The sequence below is a fragment of the Dysidea avara genome, chromosome 2, assembly GCF_963678975.1.
Source record: "Dysidea avara chromosome 2, odDysAvar1.4, whole genome shotgun sequence".
Classification (NCBI taxonomy): Eukaryota; Metazoa; Porifera; class Demospongiae; order Dictyoceratida; family Dysideidae; genus Dysidea; species Dysidea avara.
Window position 1 is genome coordinate 9393918 of NC_089273.1, and position 22219 is coordinate 9416136.

The 22219-nt window shown below is 38.0% G+C and overlaps 1 protein-coding gene across 1 annotated transcript in view; it reads right to left on the reverse strand.

Annotated features, from left to right (window-relative positions):
* Positions 1-18370, reverse strand: part of LOC136243089 (neuralized-like protein 4) — a 222273-nt gene extending 203903 nt beyond the window's left edge. Inside the window, exon 1 of the mRNA XM_066034606.1 lies at positions 18171-18370. The gene's annotated coding sequence lies outside the window, so the exon portion shown is untranslated. The remainder of the gene's footprint in view (positions 1-18170) is intronic.
* Between the last annotated feature and the right edge of the window lie 3849 nt (positions 18371-22219).

Below are 22219 nucleotides of genomic sequence, written 5' to 3' on the forward strand. Positions count from 1 at the left end.
AAAAGGCACTCCTACGATGGTTACTCCATCTACATAGCAATTTTCAGCTCATTCCATGAAGCGGTTTACCCTGTAGGCGTGACAACAAATCGATCTTGTTTTACGCGAATAATCGGTAATAACTCCTGAACCATTCATCGGATTTGCACCAAATTTGATGCTAGGATGCGCCTTTGGACTCCCTTTCTGTGTGCCAAATTTCAAGGCGATCGGAGCACGCGTTTGCGTTTTATAGCAATTTTTGCAAGTGTGCGAAAAGACGAAGAAGAAAAAAAAAACGAAGAAAAAAAAACGAAACTTTGGCCGCTCATATCTCGGAAATGGCTTGAGTGATTTCCTTCAAATTTGGAATGTAGACTCCCCTAGCTGGCGGGCAACTCTGCAGCAAATTTGGTTTCAATCGGATAAGCCATTACCGAGATACAAAAGTGTGAAAATGACGTTTTCTTCCTGTCAATATACTCACGGTGTGGCGCGCCGGCTTCTTTGGCCGCACGACACACTATCGTGTGTCTTGATTGTTGATTGTGACTACTACCTCATAAGGTAGAGATGAGCTGCTGCCTCACTTTGAAAATGAAATCATCAATGAGGATGTCACTGTTCCAAGATCAGCCTCAACATAATTATTGGCTCTACTGTGGAAAACTCATGCGATGTGTCCCATTTTCCCACATTTGTGACACTGGCTCTCCTTGAAGATGCAATTACTAGCAGCATGTTGATATCTTCCACAATGATAGCACGGTTTCTTCCAGTACTGCTCTACCTTGTCTGAACTGTTTGTTTTTTTTGTACTCACGGGTAGCTTTGCTAATAGCACCTTCTGTTTTCCCTTTCATTATTTCAGCGTTTTGCTGAGCACCTGCCTCAGTTTGTAATGCTCTCACTTTTCAACCCACACACTAATCTCTCTCTAAGGGCCTGATCCAAAAAACCTTCACATTTATAATGAACAGCAAGGCATTAGAGTTCTACCATAATATATTATAGGATTGACTTGTTAGTGAACTGGTACCGGCGATACAAAGTGAACTGTTCAGCAATTATCAGTGGCTTTGATTCAAAATGGCTCTTCAGTGCCTCAGACATTTGGGCTAGCATCTGGTCTTTAGAATTCTTTGGCAATAGTAGGTCACGTAGTAAACTATAAGCCTTGGTGCCAATGGTGCTGAGCAGTACTATCACTTTCTTGCCATCTGCTGGGAAACTTGAATGATTTCAACTGGAAAAAGAGAAGGTTTCATCGTATGTACTTACAGTAGAATGTTAGGAATTGTAATTGATTGCTAACGATGTGGCAAATGTACTCATTGCAATGGTAGGTTTTTCCCCTCACCACCAGTTGTAATGTTCTACCACAGATTGGACTGACTCGGAAAGAAGAAAACAATCACATTCTTAATCAAAGCACACTGCAACACACGCATGCATACAAGTACATCTGCACGTGATTATATTAGCTATAAGGATTACAAATAATTGTACAGCACTAATGACTGTACAATGCAGACATTATTAATCATTTTTAAAATATGTAATAAGACCTCTTGTAATAGTTGAAGTGATGATAACAAAGCTACCTACAGCTCCGAATGCACTAGAGCACAGGAAAATTAAATACATAAGCAATCATTATGGCAAGCTAGAAGAGTGTTTTCGTTTTAAAATACAATTGTTTCCAGGAATCATCGATCAACATAATTAATTATACTTAATTAAGTTTGGAGGCTTGTCACATGTTGCCAAGTGTTAACCCTTAAACCCGTAGCTATTTTATAAAACGCAAGCACTGAAAACGCATAATCCAGTAGACTGGATAGCATGCATCCCTTGTAAAAATAAAATCCATAACACAGAAACCGCTAAAGCTATCTATAAACAATCAACACCATCTTACTCACCGTTAAATTTAAGGTTCAATAGTCCCATACTTCCTTGCTTTCATCTAACCCAGTATTTCCCGTTTCACTTTAAAAGAGCAATACCTCTGTCTTCCTGCTTCACATAACAATGTACAAATGGCAATAACTTGGCCGTACTTCATTGTATCGACTTGCTCTTGGTATCACGTTGCTCCTCACATGATGGAATTTCAGTTGATATATAGATATGATGTGATTAAGTTATTGTTGGATGAGCATAATGACGATACAAAGACAAAAGGACAACAAATGAATGATTCAGCATGTCGTAGAGGGTGAGCTCCTTGTTGTATGTTTGAAAGTTTATACACAGTCACATAGATAGCTTATTCTTTGCCAATTAATAAAATCTTATTTTCTAAAGAATGAACGGGCGAACGCTTTATGAGATATGCCTGTTCGTAACCACCTATGTAAATTGGCTAAAGTATTGTGCATTTTCGATTCGTTTTTTATCTAATCCAGCTATCTGGATTATGTGGGTTTAAGGGTTAAACATGGTACACTACTATACAGAATAGATAAGATACCCATCACATGGGTAAAATTTGTTGATTTTGTGAATAAGGGGCTTGTACATCATTGGTTACATTGCTGGACAGTAGGTAAAAAAATAGTTACAGCCGAGTCCAGCGACTGACACCAGGATTACTGTGCTGACCCTTGCATCATCTTTGGTGAAACAATTTTATTGTTTAATTCACTTTAAAATGCGCTTAAAGTACAGTAATAAAATACTTGTTATTAGAAATTGATATTAGCGTATTTCAAAAATTGCATATAAGGCTTTCTTGAATTTTTTGTTGAACTACTGGTAAATTGTTTTGGAAAGATTTAGTTTTGAAATGTGAGGGAATGCAAAGCAAAATACTTCAAACTGAAAAATAACGATGTATGCAAGTTATTGAGTGGATGCTATACAACAATAATTGGTGTCTTGTACCACCACTGTCTTTGGACTGATACTGCTGGTGAATGCTGCTGCCTTGGAAGCTGGTACATTTTGTACACATAGAGTATTACATTACCTATTGCTGGGTATAAAAAGTTTACATATATATATGTGACTAGCTCTGGGAAAACTGGTCTTATCGCCAATGAATGCAGATTTGATGTTCACCAAAAATACATGAATGAACTATTAAATGTCACATTCAAAATCGGACCATTCAATGACTTGAGTGGTCTGCGTTTGCTGGCTGCTTTTCCCAAGCATGGTGGTGATCCATACGACCAGTCTGGGGCCCAAATAGAGCTCTGACCAGTCTGGGGATGGTTGTATGTGGCTGTACAGCTCTGTGATGTTGAATAAAGACCTGTGCTGTAAATGTGCTTTCATTTTAGCCAGTTTTGAGACCTGAATGGCCAATAACTTGGCCCAATTTATCCCTACAACTTCCTCTTTAGTTTTGTGAACAGTCTCTTTCCCTCTTATGGGTCTCCATCTTCAACCCCTATTGAAGTTTGACTGGTACAGTCAACACTGAGTTCAAAACTATTGGGAAACTTACGTAGTTGATGACTACCTGCACAGTGGATGCTCTTGAGATAAGGAATTGGTATAAAACATGTGAAAATGTGGTACACATAGCCTCAACCATTGGCAAGGTACAACCCACTGAATACTTAAAACTAAACTTGTTGATACTTTTAAATAGGCGATAAGACCAGTCTTCTCTAAGAACACGCTAATTTTGCTGGCAAAATATTCGGCAGAGTGGTGTGGGGTAAGTAAAATCAATGCTGGCATAATGGGAACAATTTTTGTGAAGTGGACATAAAAATTCCAAAAAATACTGACATACTATAATAGAACAGTCACGTGCGATAAAATATCAACAATACATAGTTAACTGTTATGGGAAAAAGGAAGTGGTGATCAAGATACTCTAACAGAACAGCTACATATGTGACCGGGCCTGCGAAAACAGGGCGTGTGGGCACAAACTACATCCTGTCACTTTACAGGTCATATCTCAGTACTGGAACAGAATATTTGCATTCTGTAACTTGCATCCTAACACCAACTAAATCCTTACTAAGAGCTGAAAATTGCATTGCCACAGCAATATAGTACAAAAGTTATGAGTGATGAAAGTTTGAAAAAGTAGGCAAAAATCATGTGCTCACATGCCCTATTTTTGCAGGCCCAGTCACATATGTTTAGAAACATATGTACAGTGGACCTCAGTTATCAAGATGCCACTTATCCGGATTCTCGGTTAACCCAACTACAGGAATGACTGCTCTATTAGATTAGTGACTGTTCTACTAGGGTAGTTGATAATACTGATATCTCTTACATTCTTTTTTAAGATTACTTATACACAGTTTCAAAGATATGGACTTTTCAGACTTACCGTATAGACCACCTGTGATCCCTAAGGGTTCGGATAACTGAGTTTCCACTGTACTATGAAGCCACTTAACTTCAAATGCAAATTTCAGGGTACATTTATCTTATAAACCCTGGTACATTTAAACCATAGCTGGCTATGATACATTTTAAATGTACCATGGCTTTCATGTGGGAGCAGTACTGCTAATTTCTTTATAATAACAACTCAAGCAGAAATCAACTGTGGTCACATGATGAAAAAAGCCAGTATTAAAAAAGTAATACTACTTATTACTCGTTAGTGCTACTGCAATGAAACTTGCTACATTTATATATTACTTCAGTTTAAAAGTAATTAGTAATATGTATTACACAATGTATATGATAGGTAATGATATTACAGTAATGTGGTAGTTAATTAACTCGTTAGTACTTTGTTAGGTAATGATGCGATACTTAAGTAACGTGTTAGTGAGTAATGAGTAATTATATGCAAATTTAGTTATGCATTACTTAGGTAAAATAACAATCCATATTACTAGCATAAGAAATGTAGCGTATTATATTACTTCGTTACCGCATTAAGTACTAATATTATGTAACGCATTACATAAGTAACACATTACATAAGTAACACATTACATAAGTAACACGTTACGCCCAACACTGAACATGCATTCATTTCTTATATCTTGTAGCTGTACTTCATTTAATGAAAATGCTAACAGACTTCAAGCTGTTACCAAGCAGAGTGATAAATGCTGACATGAATTTTATATCCAAAGTATAAGAAGGGAGGGTATATACTGTAGCACAAAAAGTTTTGGTAAAGCCAACATGAAAGATTATAGTAAGGAGTTCATAATTATGTGCATGTGTATGCAGTTATGAATAGCACATTTATGCAGGCTACATCGACGAGTTGAAGGTAGAAACAACAAAGTGGTGTACAGCTGGAAAAAACAGGACAACTCCAACAAACCAGATACTTCCAAGGCACTTGCATCTGCATAGGAAAAGCCAGATAAAGCCAAGGCCATTCAAGAACAGAAAAGTAGATTTAAAACTAGATTAATTCTATATTTACAAGTAACATTAAGAAGGTACAGTTCTGGGATACTTAAATCCTGTATGAGTTGATGAAGAGAACTTGTTTCTAATCTTTGTCATTGCACAGGCAGGCAATACTACTCTCACAGATCTACCAAACCAACCCCAGCACCATCTTGTCAGCTGTTTATATGCTATAAATCGATAGCAAGGTACGTACCAAATTTTTAATGACTTACCCATTGACTATTTTTTCATGAAAATCGCATATCACCACCATACAATTGAAAATATTGGCAGTTTGTAGCACCCACGCATTCAAGCATACAGTTTGAAAGCCTTCACGTTCAGTGATACACAGTGCACCAGTCTCAGAAATTTTATCTAGTGTTCAATAAACTTCACAGCAACACACACACTCAACTGCAGTTGGCATAATTTCACAATTCCCACATCTCCACCTTGTATACATTAAAATAAGAAATATTTAGCTACAGGGCATGAATAAGTATATATGTACATAAAAGGATAGAGCATGACATAGTTGGCAACAGTTAACCTACTAGTCATTACTAAGTAGTCTTTGCTGCCTTTCACTGGAATCTTCTTCACTATCTACAGAGCATGAATCTTCATCACTGTCACAGGCTACTGGTTCAGGGGCGGTGGAGCAGGTTAAAGAGTGAGGGGGCCAGGCCAGCTGTAAGTTGAAGACCAAAAACAAACAAACAAAAAACAAAGGTCACAGCCTGCTGACAATAGCTGCTCTCCACCAATTATATCTCCTTATTTATAACTACACATCTACGTAGCCAAGTAACTTGCTACACTGCTTCTCTGAATACTGTCCGCCTATGTACTGGTTCAAATTAATATGGTTAACTGTGTGCTCACTTCTTCATCTGTGTCTTCATTTAATTCACTAGCTTGCTTGCTGAGTTCTGAATTCGAAGATGGCTTGATGATTGTTTTGGTATCAAAGCTAGCTATGCTTGGTGTATCACTAATATCATCATCAAGGACTCTGAATGCCATATCACTAATATTTGTTTGTTAACCTTTGCGGAAAACACTTGAAACTCACGTATTGTTTTTTTTATTGTACAATTCCAACCTTGACATCATCAGGTCATTATACAACCTAATGGAAACACTTACTGGAAGCTAAAAGAACATGTGGTTACACGGCAGAGGGATGTTGTACGCAATTATCAATGGTACCACAGATATCACCCTTAATTTATTGTAATGGATAGAACTTGGAACAGTCACTAATTCAGCTCTTATCATATGATTGAAACCACACACACAAACACACACAAAAGGATTTAAAAGTTGCTACAGTTATTACACAATGTTCTAGAAGTTTCTGGAAGCTGCCAGAGCAATTAACTCCCATATGAATACAATTTAAAACACCTGTACAAATGCCACAAATATTAACTATCAAAAATTAATTACAAAACTGGCTAACAAAAAAAGGTATCGTCTGTCAAAGGTAAATACAAAATTAGATGTAAATGTCAAGATATATAACTGTCTTTCACACTCCTTCTTTCTTGGCAAAACTGGCCTTATCGCCCACAACAGTAGGTTTGATTTTTTGTCACAAACACAAAGCTACATGAACACAGTATCAGATTTCACTGCCACAACCAGCCTGGGTTAACTGGTTTGCTTATGCTGACTGCTTTTTTTCCAAGCCCAGTGGTGACTTGTACGAGCGGTCTTGGACCTAAATGGAGTCCTTGCCAACAAGTAGATGGCTGTGTGTGGCTGTACAACTCCGTGGTGTGGATAAAGACTAGCACTGCTCATTTACTTTCATTTTAGCCAGGATTGAGCCGTGAATGGCCCTAACTTGGTCTTATTCATCCATTCGTCTTTCTCTTCCATTTTCTTTCATTAACCCCTTGCCCTCCCAATGCCCATACCACCACCCACTATAACGCTCTCCTGATACAGCAGAGCCATGGTCAACCTCGGTAAAAAAAAGCTATCTAAAATGGTGGGAAACTTGGTTGTTGACTACTTGTTTACTTGATGGTATTAAAGGTAAGAAATTGATGAAAAATGTGTGAAAAGTTTGTACACTTAACTAAAGTCATTGGTGAGCTACAACACTTTGAAAACTTAAAAACGGTGTACTTCAATACTTGTAAATAGGCAATAAGCCTGGTTTTATCAGACCAGGTCACAAATGCCATTTATCACAGTGGCCAACCCGCGACAAAGAAACTGCATTGCTATTTTGTGATCCAGGCCTATGCTTCACTGCGTACTGGTACAGCTGCAGCAACAAACTCCAATGTGTCAGTCTTGGGTTATTCTCCTTCACTCGGTCTAGCCATTCTAATGCTCAGTGATTGGTATTACTAACAAACCGTCTTCCCAAAAGATAAGTCCAGAAAGCTTGGACTCCCAATTTGACTCCAAGACTCTCCTTATCTACAGTAGAGTACTTCTCCTCTCTAAGTACCGCATGCTAATTGAACGTTCACAGATGGATTAGATACTCTAATAGAGCAATCAAGACATAATTTTATATGTGCATATTTGGAGCATAATGGCTGGGAATAATAGGGGAAATTTTGGAGCATTGCTCATAAGTATAATGGGCTCAGGGCTAGTACAAATTGATATTTCTGCTGTTGCCAATTTGTAGCACTGTGGCTTCAAAAATTATTGGTTTCTAGAGCTGAAACTTCAGTTGGCCATTCCTTTGGCTGTCTAAAATGTAATAAAATGAAATTCGAAAAATGCGCTAACACAATATGGGGTTCTTGCACATCTGGTCACATATAGTAATTGAAAGGGTGAAAACCCTGTGGAATCTTGTGAAACTCTTCTATAAACAAACAAAAGGGATGGCAAGAGCTTGTCCCAGTTCTTTCCAGTTCCTTTTGCTGTTTTCCAAATCATTACTTTCAAAGTCTGGTTGAACCTTTCAACCAGACCATCTGTTTAGAGATGGTAAGGACTAGGTTGAATAGACTTGACTTGCAGCATTTATACCTCAGATAATAGCTTTGACATAAAGTTGGCCCCCTGATCGATCAGGATCTCTTTAGGGACACCTACACATGAAAACATAACAACCAAAGCCTCAGCAACTTGTTCAGCTCTAATAATTCTGAGTGGTATAGCCTCTGGGTACCTTGTAGCGAAGTCACATAGCACAAGTATATAACAATATCCATGGTAAAGGCTCTATTATGTCCTTTGCTACCCTCTCAAATGGCTCAGAAACTATCGGCAGAAGTATCAAAGGAGCTCTAGACTCCCTTTGCCCTATTGCTTTCTGGCAGTCTACACAATACCTACCCTGTACAGTAATCAGCTACATCCTTAAATAACCACAGTTGTAGCCATAGAGCCAGCTTAGTTTACTGATATCTTAGGACAGTTCTTCTGAATATTCCCAACATCCCGACAATGATGATACTTATGATCATAAACTCCCATAATAAACCCCCACAAGAAGGCAAACCCACAGGTTTCCTAGCCTGCAGGTAATCATCTGCCAATTGGCCTGCTTCACTGCTAGTTATCGGCTTCCTCTCCCAAACCCAAACCTGGGAAGGACATCAATTAGCAACTGCTCCATCACCAGTGTCTCTCTAAGCTCCAACACAGTAGTACACCATCTCATCCATTTGTCCACCAAGTCCATTAGGCGAGTTGCTAACTCATGGTACAGTAGGTCTCTCCCTTCTTCCTGGTAGCTGCCCTCAACCTATGTCTGTAGGCCTCTTCAGTAAAAATGCAAAATCGCTGCTTTTATTCGTTATAGTCTCCGCATTTTTCACTGGACATGGATGTGTATGTTTGTTGCGCATGCCCCAACAACTGCAGCGCTACCTTTGAAAGCCCAGCATTGCTTTGGTACCCTGTATGCCTCCATCAGCCTCTCAAAGGTCACCAAATAGGCTTCAGTATCATTGTGATTAGTTAGTTTAGTAACTTTCAGGTGATCACTGGGTACCTTCATTGATGTCTCTACTTCCACACTATGGCTGTGGCTCCCCCACAACTCTACCAATCGTGAGACTGTTGAAACCTGTTCTCGCATCTCTGCCATACATGCCTCTACCTCCACCTCATGCCTTCACCTTTCTTCCGCAATCTCTTCCTCCCCCTTTCGTCAATCATCAATCAGCATATGTAACATATCTTCCACATTACTGCCTGCACTACACTCTGCCCTCTCATTAGACAATTCTTTGGTGGTGTGGCCTTCAGTGGATTTGTTCTCCTTTTTCGACCTAATTGGCATGGTATAGAATACAGTCTATGGTTCAATTATCCCACTCCTGTCACCACGTGTTATGGATAGAACTTGGAACAGTCACTAATTCAGCTTTTATCATATGATTGAAAGCGCACACACAAAATGGTTTAAAGTTACTATTTATACTACAGTTATTACACAATGTTCTAAAAGTTTCTGGAACCTTCCAGAGCAATTAACTACATTACAACTTCTATATGACAATTTAAAACACCTGTACAAACACTACAAATATTAACTATCAAAAATTACAAAACTAGCTAACTAAAAAAGGTATTGTCTGTCAAAGGTAAACACAAAACTAGATATAAATGTCAAGATATATAACTGTCCTTTACACTTATATATATAGCAATAACAATAATAATTTTTTCAACATGCAACCCTACCTTTAATTTCATGCCAATAATTACAAATATTTGCAGAATGTTTGGGTATTTACCTCATAACCTCAACAGAAAGACCCAAAGCCAGTCGATGATCAACAATTGTGACCTAATTTTAGAAAACCGTCGATATCTGCACAATTTTCAAAATGCATTTTATTTGTTCTTTGTTTTCTAGAGGGACAGAGGACTGGAATAGCCAAGTTTCAGCTTCCTAAGTTAAGTAGTTTTGGAAATACAGCACTAGACAGCCGGACGAGCAAATAATTAGATATATTATACAGAAGCTATCGAGAAAAGAATCTGCAGGCGCTTACATAAACCATCATAACTTACTGATACAATGACATACGGAATTGAATCTTGGCTCATTGTGTTCGCCATGAATTTGTGCATCCACCAAGGTATATTTTCCCCCAGGCATGCTTCTTTGTTCGAGAAGGAAGGCAAATTCACTGAAAACCATCGTCGGTAAATTCTTTCGTAACCGCAACGTAAACAAATGCCTGTAACTTTGGAATCTTTTCGAGTATGGAGAGATTTCTGCACTCCCTATGGAAAGGCGAACACGATGATGCCCAGGATTTATCAATTGGCAGCTTAATTCGCCCACCAGCGAGGCGATAAATACTTGCATAATTTTTTTCTGGAGCTTGCATTTTTTACCCGTAGTTTTTAAATGTGTTTTATTACAAAAGTACTGTTGTGCATATATCGACGGTTTTCCAAAATCCGGTCACAATTACAAAAAGAAGTGAAATTGTATATCAATTAAATTTGGTGGTAAACTAAATTTGTTGAATTGCTACTAAAGCGCCAAATTTTTATTTCGCCAATATTATTTTTGTAACACAAGTACTGCAACCCAAACCTTGATCTTAGACTTCCCTTGTTGGTAACTCAGTCCAATCCTTTCGCACCTCCAATCAGAATGAATCCCGCACATAGAATGTCTAGCTTCTAATACTTTCAAACATGAAACAACACGTACACGTTTGCTAGTGCAAAATACAACAGTCCGCAGTGCTGGGACTTCTCTGCTGCCATGCTGACAGCATCAGAAATTGACTTCTGAGCAGCTTTGATGTCTCTCTGAGACAAAATCGATGGGTTGCAGCTTGGGCACTCTTCTCTTTTGACATGTTTTAGCATCGACATTTTGCATAAGCAAATACGTACATGTTGTTTTACGTTTGAAAGTATTAGAAGCTAGACATTCTATGTGCAGGGGGGCCTTCATACACAAAAGAGCAGCGAGCTATGATCGGTAAGTATGCTGCAAAGAATGGTCCCACCAACGCAGCAAAACACTATACTGCAGTTCGGGGAATCAAAATAAACGAGTCTACAGCAAGCAGGTTCAAGGAAAAGTATTTGAAGAAGCTAAAGGAGATTTTGGAACAGAATAAAAAACAGCAAGTCGCAGAAAGTAAAAAGGCTTCTGATAGTGAAGAATACAAGGAGGAACATATCATTATTACTGAACTGGAAACCAAGCCTAGAGGTAGGCCATTACTCCTGGGAGACCAGCTGGATTTATTGGTTAAGGAGTTCATAAATGTGACCAGGCCTGCGAAAACAGGGCATGTGGGCACAATCTACACTCCATCACTCTACAGGTCATATCTCAGTACTGGAATAGTATATTTGCATTCTGTAACTTGCATCATGATGCCACTCAAATGCTTACTAAGAGCTGAAAATTGCAATGCCATAGCATAATGGTACAAAAAGTTATGAGTGATGAAAGTGTGAAAAAGTAGGCAAAAATCATGTGCCCACATGCCCTATTATCGCAGGCCCGGTCACAAATAACCTTAGAGCTGCTAATGGAGTGGTCAATACAACTGTTTGTGATGGGGGCTGCATAAGAAATCATTTCCTACCATGATATTTCTAAGCTTTCTTTGCATGGTGGATACATTGACATCATAAAGAGCTAGGTACAGTCATTACTGTAACGTATGGGATTTGTTAAAAGGAAGTGCTCAATGTCAGGAAAATGTTCAATTCCACAATTAATTTGACGAGTACAAAGAGATCTTCTTGGCTGATGTAGCAGCAGAAGTAGTAATAAATGAGATCCCTATGAGTCTCATAATAAACCGGGACAAGACTGGCTTGTCCATTGTTCCAAGTAGAGATTGCACAATGGAAAAAGAGGGTGCAAAAACTGTCTCAATTGCTCATGGTGACAGCAAGAGACAGCTGACTGCAGTTTTAGCCATAACAGCAACTGGTGAATACTTATGTACCTCCACAGTTGCTCTACCAAGGGAAGAAACCTAAGTGTCACCCACAAGTTGTATTTCTGGACCACTGGGATGTGTGGCACTCCAAGAATCACTGGTCCAATAAAATAACAATGAAACGGTACATCGATAAGGTTATTGTGCCCTTTGTCAGTGAGAAGTGACGGAAGTTGAAACTGGATTCAACATTTCCTGTAGCAGCCATTTTTGATAACTTCCAAGGCTGAACAATTGATGTGATTTTGTCACTTTTAAGAAGCCATAATATTGTGCCAATCCAGTTGCCAGCAAATTGCACAGTTAAGTTGCAACCTTTGGATATTTTGATGAACAAACCAATGAAAGACCATCTTAAAAGTAAATTCCAACAGTGGTATTTCCAGGAAGTAAAGAAGCCAGAAACTATCCCACTTTTCCAAGTCAAAGTAGATGTTGGATTACAGGTCATCAAAAGCCCCAGTGCTAATTGGATAATCTCTGGTTGGCAGGCATTGAAGAAACAGCCTGAAGTTGCTGTCAATGGCTTTTGAAAAGCAGGAACTTTAGATGCCATAAACTTGTAGACTTAGTAGTTTCTCTTTAGTTACAGTTATTGATACTCTAATTCATAATAATTGTGACCGTCTCAGCAAAAACCCGACTTGTTCGCACAAGCATGCGTATTAAATTAAAAAATAATTCGTAAAATTACGCATGCTACAAAAAAAAACTACGCAAGTTTTTATCGGGCCACTACTTGAAGAAGGAAGACTCAAATTGATTAAAACTATATACCATCTTATTCGCCTGCTCATGGAACGTTCGAAAATCTTTGTTTCGTTTCTCTAGTTTCAACGATATGCGCGTCACGTGCATTTGTTTACGATGCGGTAAATGTAAACAAGATTGTCATCGTTTCTTCTACAAAACCGCCTTCATAATGATATCTATATGCGCAAGGATCTACAGAGCTAATACTATACCTTGGCTGATGTGCTGATCTATGGTGAACGTATTAAGCCAAATTGCAATTTTGTAGACTAATCCAAACGGATGTTATGGCTGCGAATGTAAACGCCTGTAGTTTATTTTCAGTATAGTCGCCATACAAATCGATTACCTTGCTCTTCCTACTGTCTATCGCTATAATTCCAAAACTACACACCACAGAAGGCTCAAACTTTGGTGGTCCATTCCTTGGACACTGCTGATATTGTTGAGTTAATAAAAAAAAATTATTGTGCGAACAATTCGGGATTTTGTTGAGACAGTCACAATTATTTTGTAATGAATAAGTTACAGAAATTTAAAGAATTTATTCATAACCATTGTCTAGTCAAAGTAACATTAAGCATGTAAACAAGGGAATATAGTGAAATTCAAGTCTTCAATACACTTTAATAAATGCTGCATCATCTTCATTGATCATAATTTTCTGGTAGGCATTTTTCAGCCAAGCAAATGCAACTGGCTATAGCAAATAAGCCACAGCCCTCAGCACCAACTAGCTTTCTGACATTGTTTACCACTACCTCTACTTTGGGTACAAACAATTGTTTCAAAGTATCAGTAGTGTTAGCATCTACAGAATCAAATAGGGAATCATACACAGTGACTTTTGGATGGCTGAGTATAGTGGATGCTACAATCCAGTGGTTTGTTCTGCATTGCATAATTAGCAGAAAGTTTTTGGTACATCTCACTGGATACTGGTAGACTTGTGTGGAGTCAGTGTCAATTTCAGACCATAGACATCTTTGTACTTGTTACCCACCAACTTTTGGGCAAAGTTAACGTGTTTATCAGTCAACTCCTCACCTGCACAGACATGTGTTCATAAATTACACTTAGGATAGCCACACCTTTTAAAATGATATCTTTGTCAACTATTGTGAGGGTGAATCTATCAAAACTAACCAATGGTCTTCTTTTGTAACATCACAGACAGATAGGCTGAATCAATCATTGGAGTATCCTGCTTCTATTCTGCTTTTTCACTGGAGGCTCGTCTTTCACTGCAAGCAGCAACTGAACTCTTTTTTGGGGTACCACTTTTTTCTATTCAAAATCAATTGATCAAATTGATCTTACAAGTTTCTTGATTTTTGACATCAAGTCTGCATCAATCACACTTAAATTCAAGCTTGCAGGATATCTGTAAACCACCCTGTGGCAAATCTGAGGAATACTGACGATGGAAATCAGTAATTATACAGGTGAGAGTACAAAAAAGCTGCAGATATTTTACGAGCAACATGTCCAATCATATCTGTTCTTTTCTTAACAGCTACTGCGTACAATCGGACTCATTGCTGTCTTCCACTTGAAATGGGAGGCACTCTCCTGTACTCGACGACCAAACGTCCTGGTACACATGAAGACCACGTACACAGCTTTCTACCACCTGTAACTCCATTGCTTTTGTATGAATGAATTTTGTGGTGCAAATAATGGAATTTCCATGGTAGCTGTATAGCACTACTACTATTGGCTAGTCTCGCATGCTTTTATCAGTGGGTGGGCCACAGTGCCATTCTGTATCAGTGTTAACAGGTAAACCCATCAGGTTGTACAGAAAGTATGGTGCAGCATGCTTAATCGTTCCATGAGATACAACATAGTGCTGCTCCAGCTTCATGTGCCACAGCGCAACGCCAATCTCGGCGCCAATTTATAAAACAGTGAGCATTTCGCCAAATTAAAATTTTGCCCACTGCAATATTTTTTTTACTAATTGACAAATAGTAGTTTCGCTAATAGTTGTTGTTATACAGTATCTAATCCAAAACAGTCAAGCTTTAATAAAAGGGTATGGCCCCCACTTAAAATAGTCAGGGTGAAAAAAAGATACAAAATCAAAAACATTTTTGAAGATCTCTCGTATCTTTAAAAATGATTTGCATTAGCATCATTGCAGCTATTTCTTGATTGCCATCTTTGATTTCACATCCGGCTACTTTTGGGACCGCACTCTTTTTTACAGCTTGGCTGTTTTGGATTAGATATATCTGATCTTGACATTGGGCTGACGTTTTGCATTATTACTAGCAGGATGGTAATTATCCTGATTTACAGGTAGAAGGAAGGATGTCACATGACAGAATATCATCAATGTCCTATGGGGTTGGTACTGTTATATGAAACATGTCAAATTCAATGAGTACAGTACATAGTCACTAATAAATTAAATTCATAACCATTCCATACATCCTTTCGTTTACATAAAAGCACAGAATAAAAGGACTGTCATATTAGGTCACTGTGTAGGAGATAAAGGTTTCCACATGACAGGATATCACATGATAATTCTATGGTAAAACAGCTTTTCTTAGTGGGAATGCTGGAGGCAGAAATCAGGAAATAAGAATCTTGGTAATGCAAGTATATAATAAAATTTATGGCCGATTGAGTGAAACTGATGGGTTTTTTAAATTTCCATTTTGTCTTAATCAATATATTACTGGGTAAAAGGTATGGGTGCTACATTAAACTTTACATTTTTATCACTCCGGAAACCAATAAAACCTATACACCATCAGATTTGTATGTTCATGATGATTAAGAAAAGTTTATTGTACAGCAAATGACATGCAAGTTATAATGTTTATTTATAATGCAGTAGAGGTGTAGTGATGATCAAATGGGCTAAAATGTTGGCCACTGATATGGTAATTTTTACCAATATTGGTATTGGTACAGAACAGTAAGAGGACCAATATCACTACCAGTACATAAACGGATTATATATTGGTTTTCTACGTTATCCATGTGGATGTTTAGTGCCAGTGGCTTATTACTCACTCTACACTTCATTGCGAGAAGCCATATAAACACAAGTTTTTTATGGCTAGGAAGTTCATCACAAGTCTTTACAAAATATGAAGCAGTTACCTTTGCAATGAAAAGAGGGGTCACAGGATAACCAAGGAAACTTGCTGTACCAGCTTTCTCACAAGCCATAAAATGCAGAAATATCTGTTTAAGGCTTCATGGCAGTATACATCAAAATGTTTGTGGGTGCCTAATTGTCTGGATTGCAAAATAGAAACTCAAGGTACCACCACAGAGAGTATAGCATGCACATGTTGCTGTAGGGACACTTTTGTTTGCTTAAACTGTAATGCAATATTGGATCAACTATCGATAATGGGCTTCTTTTGCAGGCATCAATATTGGATATTGGTACACACCAAAAACCCACATCAACTACACCTCCACAATACATATTACGTGAAGTTTGTAGTAATACTTTCTATGTTGTCTTCTATGTTAAGCTCCTGTAATTTAATTCCCAGTATATTAAATTGAATATATTACTGTTCCAACCAACTTCCCAACACAAAAACTCCACGACCATTTATCATGTAACTTTGGCTGTCTATTCCTTTGTTATTGTAGAAAACAGAGAAGCAATAAAATAATATTTGAGAAATGTACAAAAATGGTCAGTCACTCATATTTAGTCACGTCCAATCTATTCATTAGCTACTGGAAATTGTGCACAGACAAGACAGACATTGTGCATCAGCAAATAAACTATTTGGAACAAGAAAGGTTGCTTATACACTTGCAGATGAGGACATTTAATCCCTCCCAATTCAGTCATGGGGAATAGACTGAATAAATGTCTACTAGTATATCTGTAGGTGTAGGCAACCTCTCTTGTTTCCCTGCCTTTTTCTATGCGAACTTAAAAAAATGTGACTGGATCTGGAAAAACTGGTCTTATCACCTATGTCAGCAACATTGATTTTTCACCAAGAATACATAGCTATATGAATAAACTATCTAATTTCGCAATCAAAAATCAGCTAGACTTGAGTGGTCTGCTTTTTCCTGGCTGCCTTTCCAAGCACAGTGGTGATCCGTACATGCGTTGTGGGACCTTAATGGAGCTCTGGTCATGGCTGTATGAGGCTGTACAGCTCCGTGGCGTCGAATAAATACCTCTGCTGTGAATTTCCTTTAATTTACACCAGTTTTGAGACCTGAATGGTCCATAACTTGGCCTAATTCATCTCTACGCCTTCCTTTTCAATTTTTAAACAGCCTCTTACCCTCCTTCCGGGTCCCCACCTCCTTCCCTTGCCTGATACAGTCAACCTCAGTTTAAAAACTATCTAAAATGGCGGGAAACTTAGCTGCTCGCTGCTTGCACAGTGGATGCTCTGGAAGGTAAGGAATTGGTGTAAAACGTGTGAAAATTTGGTACACATAGTTTCAACCGTTGGCGAGCTACAACACACTAAGTACTAAAACCGACATTTCTCGATACTGTACTAATAGGCGACAAGATCGTTTTTCCCAGACTGGGTCACAAATTTCTTATACGTAAAAGACGCTAAAAACACTGAGGTACACAAATAACAACTAGCCGGACCGAAGGGTCCTTCACTTCCAGAAATGTCGTCGATGACCATGGAAATTTGGCAATTTTTACTAGAAATGTAGAAATTTTTGTTGGGAATTCAGAAATATTAATTGAAATTTTAAATACATTAATCCGTACGATTAAAATATTTATAATGTTTGGCATTGAATTTTGATTGTTGCATTAGTGTAAGCTATATTGCATGGATTTATATGTGTATATACAAGAGGCCAGATGCAAGGAAGAGGGGTCACTATCAATAGAAGACGTATAGCGCCATCTAGATTATACGCACTAACATTTGTCCGTAATCTGCTTCGTAAATTTGTTGTATACTTTCGAGCTGCCGGATTCGATTCCCACAGTGCAAAGGCCACAGTGTAAGACGTTTTGGTGTGTCCGTGGATTACTGGTAGAAATTTATCCAGAAATTAGAAATTTGGGTTAGCAAATTTCCATATTTCGAAATTTTGTAGAGGATTTTGTATGTGAAGGACCCCCCGAGCCGGACAGACCGATGGGTACAGCAGATACTGATTAAGTTACACAAATTTAAACTTTGTTACTATCTTGCTTACTTTTAAGATATTTCCCGTCACAGCGTTCTCAGTTGATACCTCCAATTCCTTCCGTCTTGCCAGACTAGAGTTAGCGATTAACTCGTTTATCCCGCTATGTGATCGGATAAACAACCTTGCCTCCGTTTGAACCTAGACTTTAGAGGAGCTAGACTTTAATTATTTATGTAACACTCCAGCATGGAAGAACGGCTAGTCTGAATGCTGCGAGTATAATTAACAAAAAAATCACAGTCAGCAATTTTGTTATTATTCATTCCGTATATTGTCGCGAATTGAAATTTCCAGAAACTCATCACAATGACCTCAATCCACAAAACGCGTAAAATGGCCGCTAATATTGGGAGGTGGGGGCGCCCATACGTACGTACGTAATAACCAAATTTGACTAAACCAGGCTTCCACACACATCCAAACTAATCATTATTATTATTGATTGTTGTGCAGACCTCAAAAGAGTATGGTGCACAGAAAAAGCAATTACTACTGTCAATTACAAAAGAAAAATAAACTTATATAATTACATTGATAAATTATTAAACAGTTACTAGTCCAGCTAGACTGTGCTTGAATTGGTTAATCTCTGTTAAATCAATCACGTGTTGGGGTAAGGAATTCGCAGAGGGAAAAAAGAAAATTTATAACAATCAATTCTAGTCATCGGGGTTAAAAATCTCTTATCATGGCCTCTGGTATGATGTAAGTTAGGATTAGGAAAAAGGAAATCATCAGCATCAATATCGATTTGGTGAGATATAATTTTAAATAACATTGTAGCCTTCTGTTCGTTTCTGCATCTGGCTAAGGTGGGCCAGTTAAGGTTAGATAGCATTCCAGTGATGCTGGAATATCTAGAATAGTTGTTAAATACAAACCGTACTGCTCGTCTTTGGACATTTTCTATGACATCAATTTCTCTTTGTGTGTGGGGTGACCAGACTGTGGCTGCATATTCTAAGATAGGTTTAATCAGAGCTTTGTAACAGTTACTTTTGACTTGGAGAGGACACTTGCTCAGGTTATGTTGCAAGAAGCATTTGGTGTTATTGGCCTTTTTAGTAATTTGTTTAATGTGTTTTGACCAGGATAAGTTTTTATCGATAGTTACACCTAGATACTTAGCATGTGTTACCTCCTTTATAGTTTTACTTTGCAGTGTATATTAGTGTTGCACCGATAATCGGATCGGCTATCGGAAAAACCATATATCGGCTGTTTTTTGTATATCAGTATTGGATCAGCATCATGATGAAAAAAGCAGCAGATACAGATATATGTACATATTTAGAAATACTAGCTCATGTACACCAACGATGTTTACAAATGCATCGAGTTGCATTTTCCAGCACTACAATGTTGTTATTACTGCTTCAGTGTACTGTCAGCTGTTGTTGTAGCAATACTGCTGCTATAAACAATCTAAATTGGTCCTTCACAATCAGATTTCTAGTAACAATTACTACAAAATATACATGCTGTGCTATGTTGGATCGGCTATGTTTATCGGCTTGAAAATATTATTTAATATCGGTTATCGGAATATCGGCAAAATCTCATATCGGTGCAACACTAGTGTATATTGAGCTAGTATTGGGTGCTTCTTGTTAGTGATTCTAAGAAATTCACATTTTTGTAAGCTGAATGACATTTTCCAGTCAGCTGTCCATTGTTCTAAAGTGTTGAGATCCTGTTGTAATCTGTGACAGTCATCTTGTGAATGAATCGTAGTATACAATAACACGTCATCAGCATAAAGTTTTATCTTGGATGTAATTCTGTTAGGCAGGTCATTAATGAAGCAAAGGAACAATAGGGGAGCGAGGACTGTCCCCTGAGGAACACCAGATGATACTCCAGTCAGGTCACTTTGTTGACCATCAACTACTACACATTGAGATCTGTTTAACATAAAGTTCTTTATCCAATCTAGTATATCTCCTCAAATGCCATAATGATGGAGCTTGTGAAATAGATGGTGATGGGACACTTTGTCAAATTCCTTTGAAAAATCTAAAAATATTACATCTGACTGCTCTCCATTGTTCAAGGTTTCAGCAAAATCATTTACAGTTAATATCAGTTGGGACTCACATGATCTTAAGCAACGAAAGCCATGTTGTTGGTCACATAAAAGGTTATGATGAGATAAATGAGCAAATACATGTGAATAAACTATGTGTTCCATAATTTTTGAACAAATGCAAGTCAAGGAAACAGGTCTGTAGTTATTAGGGATAGCACGATTACCCTTCTTAAAAATGGGTACAATATATTATTCCCTTTTCCAATCAGATGGTAAAGAGCACTGGTTTAACGATGCTTGGAAAACAACAGTAAGTGAGGGAGCGAGAAGTTCACTAAATTCCTTCAAAAATTGTGCTGGTATTTCATCGGGTCCAGCAGCTTTGTGAGTCTCTAAGGAATTTAATAGCTCAATAACAACATTAATGTCAACCTGAATAGGATCAATATCTACTGTTGGTGGCTCATTCATCAGTGGGGGTGTATCCATTGTGATTGGTGTAAACAAAATAATGATTAAGAATCTTGGCCTTATCTAGACTGTCATTGTAGACAACTCCATCCACTTTCAAAGGTGCTACACCACAATGATCCCTTCTTTGGCTCTTTATACAAGACCACAGTTTCTTTGTAACAGAACCTTTCTCATCAATTAGCCCTCCAATGTAGTTATTATATGCTTTGCGGCATTCTCCTTGAACTTTTCTTTTAAAGGTTCGGTAAACTTCCCAGTTATGCCTACTGTTAGAAAATTTGGCCAAGTTATAGAGGCGTTGTTTCTTACGTGATAGTCGCCTTATATAAGCATTTATCAAAGGTTGCTTTGATCTATTAGAATGAAGTTTGGTGGGAACAAGACCTAAACAATCAAAACACATCATCTTAAACTCTTCCCACAAGGTATCAACTGGAGTAGAAGGTGAAAACTTGTTTTAAAAGGAACTAGTAAATCGGGTTATAATTTCATTAATCGAAGATGTATCTGCCTTGTGCCAAAGATATAATTTTCTCTCAGTGCACTGTTGTTGTGAAAGTGTGATAGAGGATTCAATACAGACAGCTTCGTGGTCACTGATACCTGCTATGGAACTACATGAATGGATGAGCGATGATCTATTAGTGATAAAAACATCCAAGGTACCCTGTATTATTTGCTCTGATAGGAAAGTTCACTACTTGAGTGAAACCATATTCTTGTAAAAAATCGAAAATTGTATCACACAGAGCAAGGGGATATGCAGAGCCTTTTGTACAACTATTTTCCCAGTCAATATTGGACAAATTTAGGTCACCAGCCAGCCAGATGGGTATGTTAGGGTAAGTTGTTGTAATACTGGTAAATAGATCACATAGGTCTTTTACATTTTGAGCCTCTTTGTTTGGGGGTCTGTAGAAGGAACATATTATTACTGATTGGTGACAGTTTAGAGTGACCTGACAGACTACACTTTCAGAGTTAGTGTCAAATGTTAATTCCTGACAGTTGATTGAGTTCCAGCATGCTAAAAGTACCCCACCATAGCCATCAGTTCTATCTCTTCTGAAAACATGATACCCATCAGGGAAGAATTCGCAAATGGAAATGTTTGGTGTTAGCCACGTTTCACATACTGCCACAATGTCAGGGTCACATTCATCTAGTAGTGCAGCAAGGGAGGCCCGTTTAGATAAAATACTTTGACTATTTAGAGAAATCAGTTTGAGAGCGTGAATAGAATTGGAATTCAATTAGGGTTGAGGTTGTCTTGGGGAATTTGACAGAAATTAGACAATGTAGAGTTACTTATATTACATACTGAAGGGTTATCAGGAACGCTGATTAGAGGTACTGGGGTTGCTAGGGGCAGAGGATTGATGACAACGAATTATGGAAACAATAACACCATTGCGAATCACCAAATTCTGTTGCCCACTAGATCTCCTACATTTTAATTCATCTAGTAGTTTTCTATGTTTCTCTCGTTTCATTTTGGTTCTGTCTGGTACTATATACACATTCTTGTGTTGGTCAAAATTGCGGAGCTTTC